Source organism: Heloderma suspectum, chromosome 2 (genome assembly GCF_057233095.1).
Source record: "Heloderma suspectum isolate Gila_16-S chromosome 2, 16-S_ref, whole genome shotgun sequence".
NCBI classification, from domain to species: domain Eukaryota; kingdom Metazoa; phylum Chordata; class Lepidosauria; order Squamata; family Helodermatidae; genus Heloderma; species Heloderma suspectum.
In genome coordinates, this window is record NC_139459.1 from 129,186,855 (window position 1) to 129,203,354 (window position 16,500).

Sequence of the window (16,500 nt, forward strand, 5' to 3'; positions counted from 1 at the left end):
TTACTACAGTATAGCAGCAGCAAAATCATTCACCTTTAGGGCCAGCCCTACCATTAGGCAGAGTGAGGCAGTCACCTCAGGCAGCAGATGCTAGGAGGTAGCAGCAAGGTGTTGAAGGAGATAACAAAATCATTCACCTTTAGGGCCAGCCCTACCATAGGCAGAGTGAGGCAATCACCTCAGGCGGCAGATGCTAGGAAGGGGCAGTTAGGTGTTGAAAGAGATAACTGTGTGCCATATCACCTGCCTTGCACCCCGTATGTTGGCCTGCTGCTGCCTTCAGATGCAGCAGAGGACACTGTCCCATTGTCAGTGTTGAAAAAAGATTCACCTGCCTGTCAAGTGAGTGTTTGAATATGGAATGCAAGAGGGGATCATCTTGTTTTTTGCTTCCAACAGCAAAGTGTCTTTGGCCGTCCATGCTCCCCCACCCTCAGTTATACTGCCAAAAGGAAGAAAGCTTGAAGCAATCAGGTGTGGATTTTTGTGTGGAAGGGCTCTGGACTCCACTCATTCTGGTACTCAAACACAAATTCCTGGGCTCAGACTTCTTTAAGTCTAAGTGTAAAACTTTTTCAGCAGGCTCTATTTGGTGGATCTCACGGTTCTATTAAAAAACAAAGTACCTCCCACAAGCCTGAAGTCTACCCACCCCTGTTTTAGGTATGTCTGCAGTATTTACAGTAATAGGTCCTTGTTATTCTAATTTCACAATTACACTGAATATAGTTGCACTTTAAAAAAAAAAAACCTACATACACAAGTGAATCAAGAAGTTACGTTTCTCACCAGGAACTTGTTTTAAAAGAGCCAGGGCATTTTCCACACCAGCCTAAAATCCTGTATTTAAAACAGAGCTTTCTGCTTCCATATTAAATGGAGGATCACAACTGACTCCCTTTACACGTGCTGCCCTTCCATCCTCCCCCCCCCCCCCGTATCTGGGTCTTCCATTATCTTTCATTGATCTCGCTCCTGTTCTTGCCGTTTTAACTCTTTGCACAGAGGAAACTGAAGCAGAACACAACAGGGTAATTTGATAGCTCATTATCTGCGATCTATTTAAAAATGGAACAAAGGGCATTTTGTGCCAGAGGGTCTCGGCAGGGTCATGGTGTCATGTAAAGAGCCCACAAACTTCTGTGAAGGAGCAATCTCAATCTCAGGATAAAAGCCCAGTGTGAAGGAGCCCCCAGTGTGGTACAGTAGTTAGAGTGTTGGACTGGGACTCAGAAGATCGGGGTTCTACTCCTTCTCGGCCATTAAACGAACTGCATGACTTTGGGTCAGTCACTAACTCTCAGCCTAGCCTACCTCACAGGGTTGCTGTGAAGATAAAATGGAGAGGAGGAGAACCATGTAAGCTGCCTTGGATTCCTTGCAAGAGGAAAAAGGGTGGGATATAAATGTGGTGGTAGTAGTAGTAGTAGTAATGCCTTCCTCATTCTGATTGGTGGTTGTTTGCTTTTCCTTTCATAGCCATGGGGCTGTGAGAAAGTGTGGACATGTTAGCTATTTCATATGAAAGAAAATTGGCTAAATTAGGTTTATGAAACAAAAATACGTCACTCAAATGGAGCCCAATACCACAAACATGTACAGTCTCAAATGCTGAGACAAAGGCCTTGGCCCAAATCCATTTCTGTTTTTTTGAGGAGTTTGAGGGCATTCGTTACACCAAAGATAAACCCATTTCTGTCTATTTTAGTGTTTGGAAAGCACAGATAAATTCATAATTCTCTGGCAATTTCCTGAGGTACAGAAGTGCATAATTAAACTAAGCACATTAGCCTCTAGCCTAACATACGATCCTTCTGGAAACTCCCTGTATCAGACACGAAACCCAGCAACACACGTCACGCCAACCCCTTCTGAAGTGCCAAGTTGCTTTGGCTGCTTTCCTCTGTTTTCTACCATTTACCACCAGCAAGTTTTCCCTAAAGATTTTCCTGAGTCCAGTGTAGTGAGATCTAACAGTTCCCTCCTTGGCTGCAATTCCTGTGCTTGCTGGCATCTTTGGAAGGCAAGCCACAGAAACTGCTGAACTGTACAATTCATGGAAGAGAGAGGCCATTCCATGCAAAAAGAAAAAAGGGGGGAGTTACATCTAACGGCTTTTGAGGGAGTTCCAGCCCTGTGCTAGCGATGTGAGAGCACGGTTAAAAGCTCCGAGATGAGGATAAATGACTAAAACAAATAGCTTCATTCTTTACGTACCGCTCTTGCTACTGAACTTAAACTCTATCCGTGTGACATATTTGAATTGTTATATGCCTAATTGTATCCATTTTCCATTTGTGTGAAGCAGCTAATACTCCCCACAACTCGCAACAATCCTACCTGTGAATTTGTTGACAGGATAAACTGTGGATTGGATAAAATGGTCTTTGGGAATAGAGCAAGGTATTAGGGAGTTGCAAAGCTATGTGCAAAGGGATCATGTGGGAATACCCTGAATTAAATACAACTGTCTCAATGCATATGAGATGATACCAAGTATAATCAAATTCCAAAAGACTGCAAATGAATCCAAGTATTAAATTTACTTAAAATGCAAATAATTAATCAAAATGGCAGCAGGGGAGGGGGGAGGAATTCATCTCTGTTCAGCATAGAAGTACTTGTATAACAAATACAATTACACACTATGCTAAAGGATTAGAGCCAAGAGAGATGAAATCGCCAATGCAGTCTTGACTCTGGAAACAGCCCGATTTTCAGTCCCTGAATCATTTTGAGTAATGCTTACTCACTCTGACATACTTTCCACTGCACACACACACACACACACACACATACACACCATAATCATTACTAAATAAATTGCTCTGAGTTGTTCTCCTGTATGCTAAAACAAAACATTGTTGTAACCTTTACTTTGAGGTGGGGGTGGGTGGGAAGAAAAATAATCACTTTATCTTTTATGGAAGACACCATTTGGCAATAGTGACTTGAAGAGTTGTTTTTGTTTATGCAAGAGTTCAGCTATGTGTGAATAAAGCAAGCTTCAAGGCACATGGCATGCCGCCATGTTGAAAGTACTGTAGCCTATCATAAAGTAGAAATGATAACAGTGTTTCAGTGTCTGGATGCATTTGGAAAAGTGAGTTCCTTTGATGAATGTTTATGTTTGCCTTCCAATCCATCAGAACTTCGCCTCTGATACACAATAGTGCTGTTTGCCTTGGTTCAGCACATTTTTCCTAATGGCATTCTCACAAACACCTCCAGCCAGCAGCTGCTGATTCTAGATGCCGGTGCCCAGCACAGTGTGTACCAATGGCACACATAAGGATTTAACCCATGTCTGTTTTGGCCCCTGGACTGCAGTGTCTTGAAGGAAAAATCAGAAGAGCGTGACTGGGAGCACAGTGGCAATAGATGGCTCAACATCACCACGACCGTCATCATCATTGTGATTTACAACTGCCCTGAACAAACTTCCAAAAACGGAATAACTCTGGAAGTGGTGAGCTTCAGTTTGGATGCTTGTCAACAAACTTAAAAGACCGGTTTTACACACACACACACACACACACACAAAGAAAAAGACAACTCTGATTGGCTTCCCCTTTCACCACATGTAAAATTGCATAGCTCTTGCAAAATGGCTTGCAAGCCAATTGGATTCCTTCTTGCTTCTATACGCCATTCATTACTTGCAATCTTGTTCATGCTGTTGGACCTGGAAAGTATTTCAATGACATTCATGTTTTAGTATATGTGACTCAACTCGAAGTGGTGGTGAATGTCATTTCCTGAACACTTCTCTACACCCTCTCAGATGATAATGGAAGGTTTTGCTCTGTACACCCACTGTTTGGAACTCCCTTCTCAATAGAACAACGCCTATCTTGGCAAACTTTGGCTCAGGCCAGAGGTGGACAACTTGTAAACTACAACTCCCATCAGCCCTAGCCAGTATAACAAATGGTGAGGGATGACTGGAGTTGCTGGCCAAAACCTCTGGAGGGCAACACCATCCCTGGCCTAGAACAGTTTCTCCTTCCACTGACACGTCGAAAAGCTTTTCTATACAAGAGCTTTCTCTAGCTATTGATATGACTGCAGCTTCTGGGTTGTTTATCTTTGTTCTAACATTGAAATCCTGTGTGTAGTGTGCATAGTATTGCCGGGTATGGTGGCCAGACCTGGAACTGTAGTCCAACTAGGACCATGTGATTTGAAGAACCAATAGGGACATGGCTGGCTCTATATACTGTCCCCCCAGGCTGTGTTCCTTGGCTTGTGCAACTTGTTTTTATGAGTAGCAGCAGCAGCAGACTCCTGATGCATTGCCTTGCCAGGTACATGACTTTCAGTCCATCTTTGAATGTCTCTGGCCCTTTGGTTCTTACCTGCTCAACCTGGTACCTGACCACCAGCCTATCCTTTGACTACAGCGTCTACCTCTGGTCCATTTCACCATCACCTTCCCTTGCCCAGATATCAAACCCCTGCTTGTAGCCTGCCACAAAGCTAGCCCCCAGGCTGACATCTAGTTTGGGAGCAAGTAGTTCAGTTTATTTTCAATCCAGTCCGAAGAGAGACTGGGAGAACTTGCCCATTTCTGTTTCTTTGTCTCTCCTTCTTGCTTCAGGGACCAAAATAAAGCAAGAAACTTCTATTATTCACAGAAACTCTGTAAACGTGAGGATTACAAACGAAGCAACCACTATTCAAATACACACCCCAGGAATTATTCAAATATTATATCTTCACATGGAGGCAGTTGAAAAATACTTCTGTATGGTGGAGATCCAGAACATGAGAAATCTTCTTATCGTGTTGACGACCCCAAACACACGGAGAGTCTTCAAGCCTAGACCAGTGATTATTGGAAATTATGAAGTTAGTATATAATCAGAACCCTCCATGTGGTAAGTTTTATGTTATGACCTTGGGAAAACAGGCTGTAGAACAAGTGACTTTAAAATCTCTCTCTCTCTCTCTCTCTCTCTCTCTTTCTCACACACACACACACACACACACGTGGAGTACCAGTAAGAAGAAATGCTTTTTTGGTAGTGTCACTGCTGAGATGTAACTTTTGATGTTGACCCTCAGAACCTATAGGTTACAGATTAGGGTGGCTACTTACACAGAGCCAAAAAAGAGGAAATACATCACCAAAAAAGAGGACAAAAGAAGACACCGATTTGCATAACATTTGCATATGCTAAGTAATATGTATATATGCAAAATTAGAAATAGTAAATATAATTTAAATAGAAACACTATACTTCTCACCACAGTGAGGGCTGTGGGGTCACCAATACGGGGGTCACTAGAGGCACAGGTGGACTTGGTGACACAGCGCACCTTTTATCATTTAAGGCTGCTATAACAACTACTTCCTTATATGGACAGAGATAACTTAGCTGCAGTTATCCAATCTCTGGTAACTTCTCATTTGGATTACTGCAATACTTTATATGTTGGGCTGCCTTGGAACACAGTCTGGAACCTTCACGGGTCCAAAACAGGGCAGCCAGATTGTTAATGAGAATTGATCAATATGAACATACTACACCAGAGCTTTGTGATCTGCACTGGCTTCCAGCCTGTTTCCAGATGCAATTCAAAGAGCTTCTACCAACTTTCAAAGCCCTAAACAGCTTGGGGCCAGGGGAAGGATTGTCCCCTCCCATATATACCTGCCTGGACCCTAAGACCATCTTCAGAGGCCCTCTTTGGGTGCCCACACCAAGTGAGATAAGGTGGATGGCTACTAAGGAGAGGACCTTTTCAGTGATGGCACCTTGGTTGTAGAATGTAACCCAGAGAGACGCACCTGGCGCCTACATTATGGTCTTTCAGTGCTAGGTAAAGACCTTCCCATTCTCCCAGGCATTTTAGTTCTTTAGTTTCTGTTGTTTTCACATCTGCTACTGTATGTTTAAATATTTGCACTGCTGCTGGTTTTTACTTTGGTTTTATACTGTAGTTTTAAATGTGTGTGTGTGTGTACATACAAACATACATATATATAATGTTTTATCATACTGTATTTTATGGTTTAAATTGTTGTGAACTGCCCAGAGAGCTCTGGCTATTGGGTAGTAAAGAAATGTAATAAATCTATCATAGTGGGGAAGTCTGTGACCGGGGGGCTGCATGCCTGCTTAGTCTGCTGTCTAGTTTCAAGGCCTCTGCTCCTCTCTGTTCTTCTGGCTCTTGAGGTTTAAACCAGACTTGGACCGGTGAGTCCTTCAAATAGGGGACACGTTCAGATAGAGGACTGTCCTCTGGCAGCCCTTCAAATAGAAGACTGTCCTCTGTAAAGGAGGACACCTGGCCACCCTATATACTAATTTGAGCCAAGCACAATGACTTTAATCTAATTTATGGCGTAACCCTATTCAGATAGGTGGCTGCCTCCAAACTCGAAGGCGGCCGCCTATCCAATGCAGGAGAAGCACAGAGGGGATCGTTCCCTCTGCGCTTCTCCTGCCCTGCATTTTCGGCTAGACAGCCAGTTGCGGCTGTCTAGCCACAATAGGGCAGGGGGGGAGGCTGCTGAATGACACATTGGATGTGCCGTACAGGCATTTCTGCCCTCCCTGCCTGGATACGCTCTCTGGGAAGGCCCCTTTTTCGGCCTCTCTGCACTCCTCTGGCCTCGGAGGCAGCGCGGAAGTGTGGGGGAGGTTGGTTCTCCAGGGACCGACCTCGGAGCGTGGGCTCTGAGGTTGGTTCCTGGAGAACCAGATATCCTCTGGCCGTCTAGCCGCTGTCTAGAGGCCGTAGGATTGCTCCCTCCACATATTCATAAAAATGATCGATATCTCTCTCTCTCTCTCTCTCTCTCAGGCAATCTTGCGGCTGCTGGCCACTCTCCTCAGATGCCACACTATTATCTCACTTCTGATGTCACTACAGTCATCAACGCTTCCTAGATTGGCTGAGGGCGAAGCCAACTAAGCAAGCAAGCGCTTCATTCCAAAGTGATCCTGTCCCTCTGCACCTGCACTACAGAGAAAACAGGACCATCAGCAGCTCCGCATCCAGGCATGGGGGAGGAAGTTAAGGTTTATGTTTAACTGGCATCTGTAAGTATGCTGACTGGAGAATTTGGCTATTTCGTTTGGAGTTTAATTTTTATACAAACGGAGAGGCGTTAAGAGAGAATGATTTCTGCTTGCCCTTTCTAAAGTAAATCACAACATGTTCGTTCATTCTCACGACATTCTCACAGCAGTAAATTTGGCACTGAGATCATGGTAATAAACTGGGTTTTCTACACCCATTTTGCGAGGCTCTCTTGGCTCATCTGCCTCCTAATTTGCTGCAACCCACCCTCAATACGGGTTTCCAGTTTGCATCTGGAAGGAAATGGGACATAGATGCCTCAAAATAGTGCCTGAGCGGTGTCCCAGCGGAGCCTTCTTTACGCCATTACTGCTATGTTTATTGCAGCTACAGCATCACAGTAAGCAGTAGTTCCAGAGAAAACTGAAACATGTCTGATCAGTTTTCTCTGGAACTGCCGTGTACTCTGACAGAGGCACAGTCAAAAGTATGAGGCAAAACATCTTCAAAAACACTTACTCATATTGCAGCCTCTCCCTGTGTTGGAAACTTTAGTGCTAATAAATCAAAATAGCTTTCAATTAGACCCTCATTTAGTCATGGTAGGCCAAGAAAAATTTCTCTTTTCAACATAGTTATATCGGGGGGGGGGGGTTCCTGTTTGCTTTCTTATAAATTTGAGAAAAATTATCAAGGTGATTGAGGCTGAAGGCAGACAATAGTTTTAAGAGAGTTGAAGTGGGCTGAAAAGAGATTTCGTTTCCCATGGTGCATACTAGAGCCAAGCCAAAACAAGGGATGCTTTTGTGAAAGCTTCCACATGCTACAACAAATGCCCACCTTCAGCAGTTTTGCAGAGGGTTGTGAATGGGATGTCATCACAAAGCCACTTCAGAGTGAGAGCAGGAGGCACTGCCATCCCTCTGAACTACATTTTTTCCATAGCTTTTGTTTGTAATTTTATAATTAGCCACCTTTCATGCTTTTGTTAGTACTGAATAAAAATTCTTCTCTTCAAAACATTTGTCGATCCATCTGCAGGTGGTGAATTTGGGGAGGCCATTTCAGCAACTTTTCAGGTGGGGGCTTTTTGAAGGTAGGGTGGTCACTTACGCATCACCAAAAAGGAGGAAATGAATCACTAAAAGGAGAGGAGGGGGATAAAAGGAGGTGTGGATTTGCATGAAATTTGCATATGCTAATTTACATGTATACATGCACATTTCAAAATGATTTTAATTTAAACAGAAATACAATTTCATAGTGGGGCAGACTATGACCAGGCGACCTGTGTGCCTGCCTGCTCAGTCTGCTTTCCGGGTGCTAAGTGTCGATGGGCAACTTCAAGGCCCCTGCAGGTCTCCTTTCTTATGGTTCCTTGTCTTTACACCAGATTTGGACTGGCCAGCCCTTCAAACAGAGGACACCTTAAAATAGGGGTGGTCCTTCAAACAATGGACAGTCTTCTGTAAAGGACACATGTCATCCTATTTCAAGGTTTCCTGGATTACCCTTGGATGGTGGGACAATGGTTCCCCCCCCCTTTTTAAGCCTTAAACAACAACAGTGGAGCTCCTCCCAACAGCCACTGGTGGGTGGCTGCCCCTTTTCCTCCCAGAATGCATCAGGCAGAGCAATTCTGCACTTGCAGAAGACCCCTGACTGCACTCAACCACATCGGTAGCATTTGGATGTCCAATGGCAAGGGGATACAGCAAAACGTTGCTCCTCTTCTATTAAGACATATGGCTCAAACAAACAAAAAAACCAAAACACACACACACATGTATTTCTTCAACTCTTGAACAGCACGTTTGTCCTTTTATTATGCCTTTTAAATGATGGGCTTTCACAGAGAGAGAGACAGTGCCTTTGCTCCTTGATTACCCTGCACTTTTCTAGCCTCCCCTGGAGTCGTGGGGCCAGTAATAATTCATGTAAATGATGGGTTTGTCCCTTGCGGTTTGACGTATCGTTCTGCATTTGTCTGGTTAGCATACACAAACTCTGGCATTTCATTAGCTTTGTGGTGTGGTTCTCTTCTCCCCCCCCCCCGCCCGCCCCCTGCCCATCTTTCCTTTTATTACGTTGCTGCTCTGAGCCGATCAAATCACAAACAGATTTGGAAAGTCTCATACTGCTTACATTTGAGAAGGCGCTCCGTGTCTCAGCCGCAACGGCATATCCTGGTTGTCTGAGTTGTAGGCCCACTTGCACTAAAAGAGAAAAACTTTTTTTTTTTGACATGCTAACACCAAAGTTCTTGTGTGAGCAGCATAATGTGGGAGCTATGAGCTCCTGCATAGTCAAGGTACTACTAGCTGTGTATTTTGTTTTGAAAAATTGAAAGCCCCGTGTGAGAGATCCAGGAGAAGCAAAGAGGGAGATGAAGACACCATCATCTGCCTGCTCTCCAGAATCACGCTAGAAGTGCTCATTCTGCTGATCCCTTCCTCACTGTGCTGAGAAACTTAACGTTCTCCTTGTGTGTGAGGAATTTTTGTTTATTTTTTGTTTCAGATTTTTTTCATGGGGGAAAGTTCTTTGTCCAGTGGAAACTCTCTTCTTAAACTGACCTCATAGCCTGATCTCCTATAGCGTAAGCATGGGATGGACACCACCGCTACAGAGAACCTTTCAAAATGAACAAAAATTAAGACTTTTTAAAAGGGAAATTATTTACAAAGGGGAATAAAATGTCACTCTTCAAATAATAAGTGGAGATCGCTTCAGCTAAGGCTCCCAATAGCTTCTCCTTCAAAGGAGATTTCCCTAAACTACACCCCACCTGATTCCTCACAACAGGAATAGAGGTTGTACGCTAGTCTTCCTCTGCCTCCAGCTTGTCCTGCTTCTTCAGGCTTTTAGGGTGAAATTTCAGGGACTATTTGCTGAAGTTCCTCTCTGGTCAGGCATAAAATAGGCACCTAAAATGTATTATGTATAACTTTGTTTGCCCATAAAATTACCATGTTTGGTATGTGAAATGTAAAAGTATCATTTCTTGAGACAAAAATTAAAAATTTACTACTTGGGTTTACTTTTAAATGTTTCCAATTGTAATGATAATTTTAGGAGAAAAGTTATATAGCATACATTTGATGTTCCTAAAGTAACCCCTGCTCCCTCCCTGCCCCTTTACACACCACACACCTTAGGTCCAGCTAGCACCCTTGATCAGGGGTCACCAATGTGATGCCATGGCACCTGCAGGGACCTCCAATGGCACCCACAAAGCTCTCCACTCCCTGATATTAAACTTGATCTCCTTCTGTTCCTGAACTTGCCTCTGATCAGCTGTTCTGTGGACAGCAAGAGAAGGAAAGAGTTGCTTCCTGGCCCCATCCAACTGTCTTCCATCCTTGCAGATCTTTCCCCTTTTCTCTCTCTATCTCTCCACTCTCAGCCCCTAGCCTTGCTATTTCTCTCCACTCAACCTCTTTCCTCACTATCTCTCTCCCGTCCCCATCCCTAGCTTTCTTCTTTCTCCCTGTTCCTAGCCCCTTGCCTCACCCTTTTTCTCCCACTCATCCCTTTACCTCGCTGTTTCTCTCCACTTCCAGCCTCTAGCCTCATTCTTTCTCTCCCTTCTCTCCCTTGCTATTTCCTCCTCCCTTCCAGGCTCTAGCCTCTCTATTTCTCCCCCCCTCACTTCTTTAGACTAGCCAGCCCCTCACGGCAGCCATTATGTGACTAGCCACAACCTCCATGGGAGCCATTTTGTGGTAGCGCCCACAGCAGTTTCTCAAATTTCCAGTTTTGCTCACAGGTAAAAAAAAAAGTTGGGGCCTGTGCTCTAGATACTCTTCTCCTCTAAGTTTTGGGGAAACGCCTCCCTTTTTCAACAAAACCTTTAAAAGGAATTCTAAGATGGGAACTCAGGAACAGTTTTGAGCTTTGCCTTTGCCTCTAGCTAGCTTTGCTCCCTGCTCCCCACCCCCCACCCCCAGTTCTCTTTCCCCATCTCCATTTCCTGCTATTTTGTACTCAGGTTTCGATAGGGATCCAAAGGAATACACTGCCTCGGAAGAAGCCCTCTCTTCTCTGCATATCCCCAACCAGCCTTCCCCAACCTGGTGCCCTCCAGATGTTTTGGACTTGGATTCTCATCAGCCCCAGCCAGCATGGCCAATGATCAAGAATGCTAGGAATTGTCGTCCAAAACGTCTGGAGGGCACCAGGTTGGGGAGGGTTCTGTAGACATTCTAATGAACATGCTTAAAGTTGGGAGCAGCACCTGCCCCCGCCCCACACACACACACTGCATTGATTGTACATGCTCTGAATGCTTGAGAAAGGCCAGAGTTCGCATATTCCTTTGGAACCGTGATGAAGCCTGCAGTGCTATTTTTCCGGTATGAGCAACAGCCATTTTAACTGGTTGACATAAGGCATCTGAGGAGACTGGCTCCAATCTTCAGGTGCAGATCCAAACTATTAACAGTGAAGCAAGCAGCCGTGAATTGCATTGAAAGGGCTAATCTCGCACACTTCCTTTATGGCTGAGCTCTTCTGGCTACATTTCAAGCCATGTGCAGTCTTTGTGGGGATGGAACATGTTTCAGAGCCTGCTTATTTTCTTCACTCACGTGTGACATCCATGCTGTTTAGGGAGAAGTTTGAATGGGAACTGGCAGCACAGTCCTGTAGCTGTCTGCTCAGAAGTAAGCCTCACTGAATTCAATGGGGCTTATTCCTAAGGACATGGGAAGAGAAAGGATTCTTTAGCTCAGCCTTCCCCAACCTGGTGTCCTCCAGATGTTTTGGACTACAATTCCCAGCATTCCTGGTCATTGATTGGGTCTCATGGGTGTTAAAGGGCACCAGTTGGGGAAGGCTGTTTTAGCTGGTCTAATCCATCAACATTTCACCAAAAATGCATGGAATTTTGGCTTATACAAAGCAAAACGTGTTAGACTACCATGCCCAGCATCCCCCAACCAGCATACTGCAAGTTGTAGTCCAACACATCCAGGGGTGCTAGATTGGGGAAGACTGGGGTATTCCTTCACAGACTTGAATGGAGCCATGTCACTGTTCGTTAATACTGTTAATTATTTTTAATATTTAAAGAACACCTTCAATCAACCCAAATCCCCATGGTGGTTGAATGCATTCAAAATACAATTAATCATAACCAGGACATACCCCTAACCCTAATCCAGAGAACCGCTGCCTACCAGTGTCGACAATACTGGGCTAGGTGGACCAAAGGTCTGACTCAGAATAAAGCAGCTTCCTGTGTTCCTCTGAAGTACTATTTCATCATGTGATAACAACTGAAGAATCAATTTCAGTAGCTGGGGCTAAAGGGAAAGTCAGCCTGGCTTTGTCCAACTGCAAGAGATTCAACAGCTTCTCTGACTCTGTCCATCTTCCCAACTATGTATGACAAATTCCATCCTCATGACCACAGCTGTAAGGATGCCTAGATCTGTCCATCCAAAATAGCCAGAAGAAGCATATTCAATTAAATTGGCAAGGGCAGAAATCAAAATTGCTCTAAATGAAAGGACACCGGAACTTTAAGAGGAACTATCAGTTGGCATTAAAACAAAAAGAAAGAAAGGAAAAAGAGCAGGATCTTGCCAAAGTTAAGCAATTTAAAGTTGCATTGATCTTGATGGGAGAATTCACCATATGCTAAAAATGTTTCTCTTTGAAATCAACAAAACTTAAAAGTGGCTGGATTGTGCCTAACATGAACAAATACTCAAGTAACAAAATGCCAAATACTGACGAGCCAATTTATTTTTTAGATCAAATGATCATTTCTAACAGCAAATTCATCTATTTCAAAGTCTGCTTCAAGTATTTATTTCAACACTGTGTTCAATTAGGTGAAGCTCTTTTCATAAATGTTGCTGCAAAATTAGAATGACTAAACAGGAGGAATTGATTATGTTTCCCAGACCAGTGCAGACTGCTTTTGTGTGTGTGTGTGTGTGTGTGTGTGTGTATGTGTGTGAGAGAGAGATTGTTGGGAAATACTTTAGGAAACACTTGTTCGAGAAGAAAATTAAAACATAAAGAAATAAATAAAGAGGAGAGCTTCAGCAGCAGCAGCAGCAACAAAATGATATTACTAAAATGTGGTGGATAAAGGAACCAGATGTAAAGGAGGAGAGGGTTCCTGTACTTTTAATACCTGTATAGAAATGGGAACTTGAGCAAGGGCAACTTTGCTCTTGCCAGTATTACAAGCTGCACCTACAATTCTACACAACTGTCGAACTGTCGAACATAGGGAAACTCCGCCCTCTTTTTCGTCTTGGGCACAAGACCACAGCCCGGGGGTCAAATCCGGCCTAACAGGTCCCAGTCTGGCCACCTGGGATCCCCCAGATGACCACACACCCTTCCCCACATCACCAGGTGGCTCCTGATTCTCCCACCCCACCCCCACCCCCCAGACCGCTGTTGCTTTGGTGGTTTCCTGGCTTTTGCACTTTTTTCCCCATTCTAAAACTAAAATATGCTGGCATTTTTGGTATTTCGTATTTGGCTCTGCCCCCCGTTTGCCTTTGGCCTCTCCCACCATTGGAATGCGGCCCCCAAGAGCTTGTCTGAAATTGAATTTGGCCTTTACACTGAAAGAGGTTCAACACCCCTGGTTTACATGTTCGGAGACCTAGCATTAGGAACAGATTCAGCTGCTCAGTGGTATCTCAGACTAAGCTCTGCCAATCTGGCTCCCTTTATTAGCTACTGAGCTGCAATAGCCATGACCATCAACTGCGGCATCATATCCCCTCCATTTCATTTTTCCGATTTAAAATGTCTCATAGATTATTTCTTTGAGAAAACCTTTGATGGTCTTTTGTTAATTTGGATTTAGTTCATTCCTTTTTTATTTTATTTTTTTGGATTTCCATTACGAAAATGGGAAAAGCTACCTTCCAGCAAGGTCCCTGTTGAAACAAGGGCCGTTGGTGAGGGGTGGTCTTCTTCCCCCAGCCATTTTCAGGGGTGCAGCCTGTCTTTCCCTCTAGATTCAAGTAAAGTCATACTGAATTATATACAAGAATGAAGAACGAATCCAAACAAAATAAAAATTTAATTTGGAATTGGTCAATTTGGGTTAATTTCAGTAATAAAAGTGTGTCTCTTTTGTACCTTTTTCTTTTCTTTCAGGTTAAAGGAATGCACTTTCCTAACACAACCAATCCAGTCCAGGACAGGCTACTTCAGAATAAATGTATCCAGTGTATAAGAGTCAGAAAAGGGCTTTACTACGGAAATAGTAATCTCCATTATAGCTATATTTCCATCTCTCTCTCTCTCTCTCTCTCTCTCTCTATATATATATATATATATATATCCAAATATATTGGCCATATAATCAGATAGTGATCCTTGATGTAAGAATAAGCATTACAAATATACAAATATCCCTATTGTTACTGATGACATGTTGGAAAGTAGGTGAACATCACCTGGTTGGTAGGGAGGAAGATCTTCAGATGAAGAGTAACCTCATCATTGGTCTTATGTCCACATAGTTCCTGGATCTAAATGCTATCGGAATAGTAGGAGAGGAAGCCACATGAAAATAGCTCCAATGCTGCTGCCGCTGACATACAATCACCTTTAAAAGTCATTCATTTCTGGAAACACCATTTGATTTACTGCTTCTAGAGCAGAATATTAGGGAATGGTACAGTTTGACACCAACTTTGTAGATTTTGGTCTGACACACTAAACTGTCCTTATGGCAGTGCTGTGTCCTCTCATCTAGTTTTCACCCACACAGATGTCTGTCTCAGGCCTTTATGTACGTATCTGGGTTTGAATTTGACCAGCTGTGATCATTTTCCCATTGCTCAAACCCAACGCTTCTAGTTTTCCATCCTTCATGGATATAGAAAGCACCTGAGCTGCTTTATACACATTAAATACACCCACATGGTTTGCCAGTTGCATATGCTTTTGCCTGCCTGCCTTTCTAACATTATGAGGCCCCTAACGTTTCTTTTATGATGTTCTTCTGTTCTATTCTTCTCTGCTCTTTGAAGCGCTGTTGTGTTAGAAAAAATGTACAATATAAATAAAATGATGACACTCATTATTAGCATGAAGAAGAAAAAGAAGACATTTTGTTCCAATTATCTTTGCCTTCTCCTCCTCAGCTCCTCCATTTGAAACAATGAGAGTTGCTAGTAAACAAACAATGGGACCATTTTGAAAACTGAGAATGTGATCAAAAGAAGTGGGGAGCAGGAAAACCTGAATTATACGTGAATTATATACATGAATAATATGCATAATTCATATTCAGTCCAACACTGTTATGCATGGAAGTACAAAATTACATTCTTGCTTGCGCTCAAAGCAGTTCTACTAAACTAAGGGTCCATTCAAAATGTTACTCCCTTACCCACACTCAAGCATGTGTTAGCTGCCAAAAATACTAGGGCTGTGCAGGGACCCCCCAGATCCAACTCGGAAGCCACTTTGCGGCTTCAGAGGCGGGCCCGATTTGGCTTGGGCTGATTCGAGGGGGCTGTGACCTGACTCAGCCCTGAACCTGAAGCAGGATTTGGATACCGAACCCCACTTCGGGTCCCCCCCAACACCACAGCACAACCTACTATCTCCTTACCTGGGCCACCTCCTCCTCCTCCACCACCACAGCTGTCACCTTCTCCATTGCCGCCATGCCGGCACACCACCGCTGCCACTGCATTCTCCTTGCTGCCGCTACCACCTTCTCCATCGCCACCTGCCGCTGCACTGCTGCCTTCACCACCGCTGCTGCCTTCTCTGTTGCCACCACTGCTGCTGCCTTCTCTGTCACCACCCACCGCCACAGCCGCCATCTCCTGAGGCCTGGACACACGGTGACTCTTCTTGCAGGGAGTCGCCATTGTTAAAATGGCAACCTCCTGGAACTTCCAGGGAGTCGCCATTTTTAAAATGGTGACTCCCTGCAAGAAGAGTCGCCACATGTCCAGGCCTCAGGAGCTGGCGGCAGTAAAGGAGAAGGCAGCAGTGGCAGCAGCGGCAAAAATGGGATTGACGCACCACCACTGGCCGCCACCACCAGCCACCACCCGCTGCTGCCATCTCCTGAGGCCTGGACGCACGGCGACGCTTCTTGCAGGGAGTCAACATTTTAAAAATGGCAACTTCCTGGAACTTCCAGGAGGTTGCCATTTTAAAAATGGCAACTCCCTGCAAGAAGTCAAGTTGCCCTGCGTCCAGGCCTCAGGAGATTATGGTGGTGGCAGCGGTGGGCAGCAACAGAGAAGGCTGCAGTGCAGCAGGTGGCAGCAGTGCGGTGGAGACAGTGGCTCAGGTAAGGACCTGGAGGCGCCGGGGGGGCTGGGCCGAGGGGACTGGGCTGAGGGCACAGAAGCTCCAAAGCACACTGAGTGCTTCGGACAGCCCCCGACCTGCTCTGGGGCACTTCATGCCCCCTCTGCTTCGCCTCGGAAGGGGCTCAAAGTGACCCGAAGCAGCCTGCTT

The 16,500-nt window shown here is 44.6% G+C and overlaps 1 long non-coding RNA gene across 1 annotated transcript; it reads right to left on the bottom strand.

Moving 5' to 3' along the window:
- Positions 1 to 2,525: 2,525 nt before the first annotated feature.
- Positions 2,526 to 15,828, bottom strand: LOC146352732 (uncharacterized). The gene is made up of 4 exons (XR_014787377.1): positions 15,635 to 15,828; positions 9,178 to 9,248; positions 4,692 to 4,822; positions 2,526 to 3,685 (listed from the first exon to the last, which is right to left on the bottom strand). It is a non-coding gene; the product is annotated as an uncharacterized LOC146352732 (long non-coding RNA).
- Positions 15,829 to 16,500: the final 672 nt, after the last annotated feature.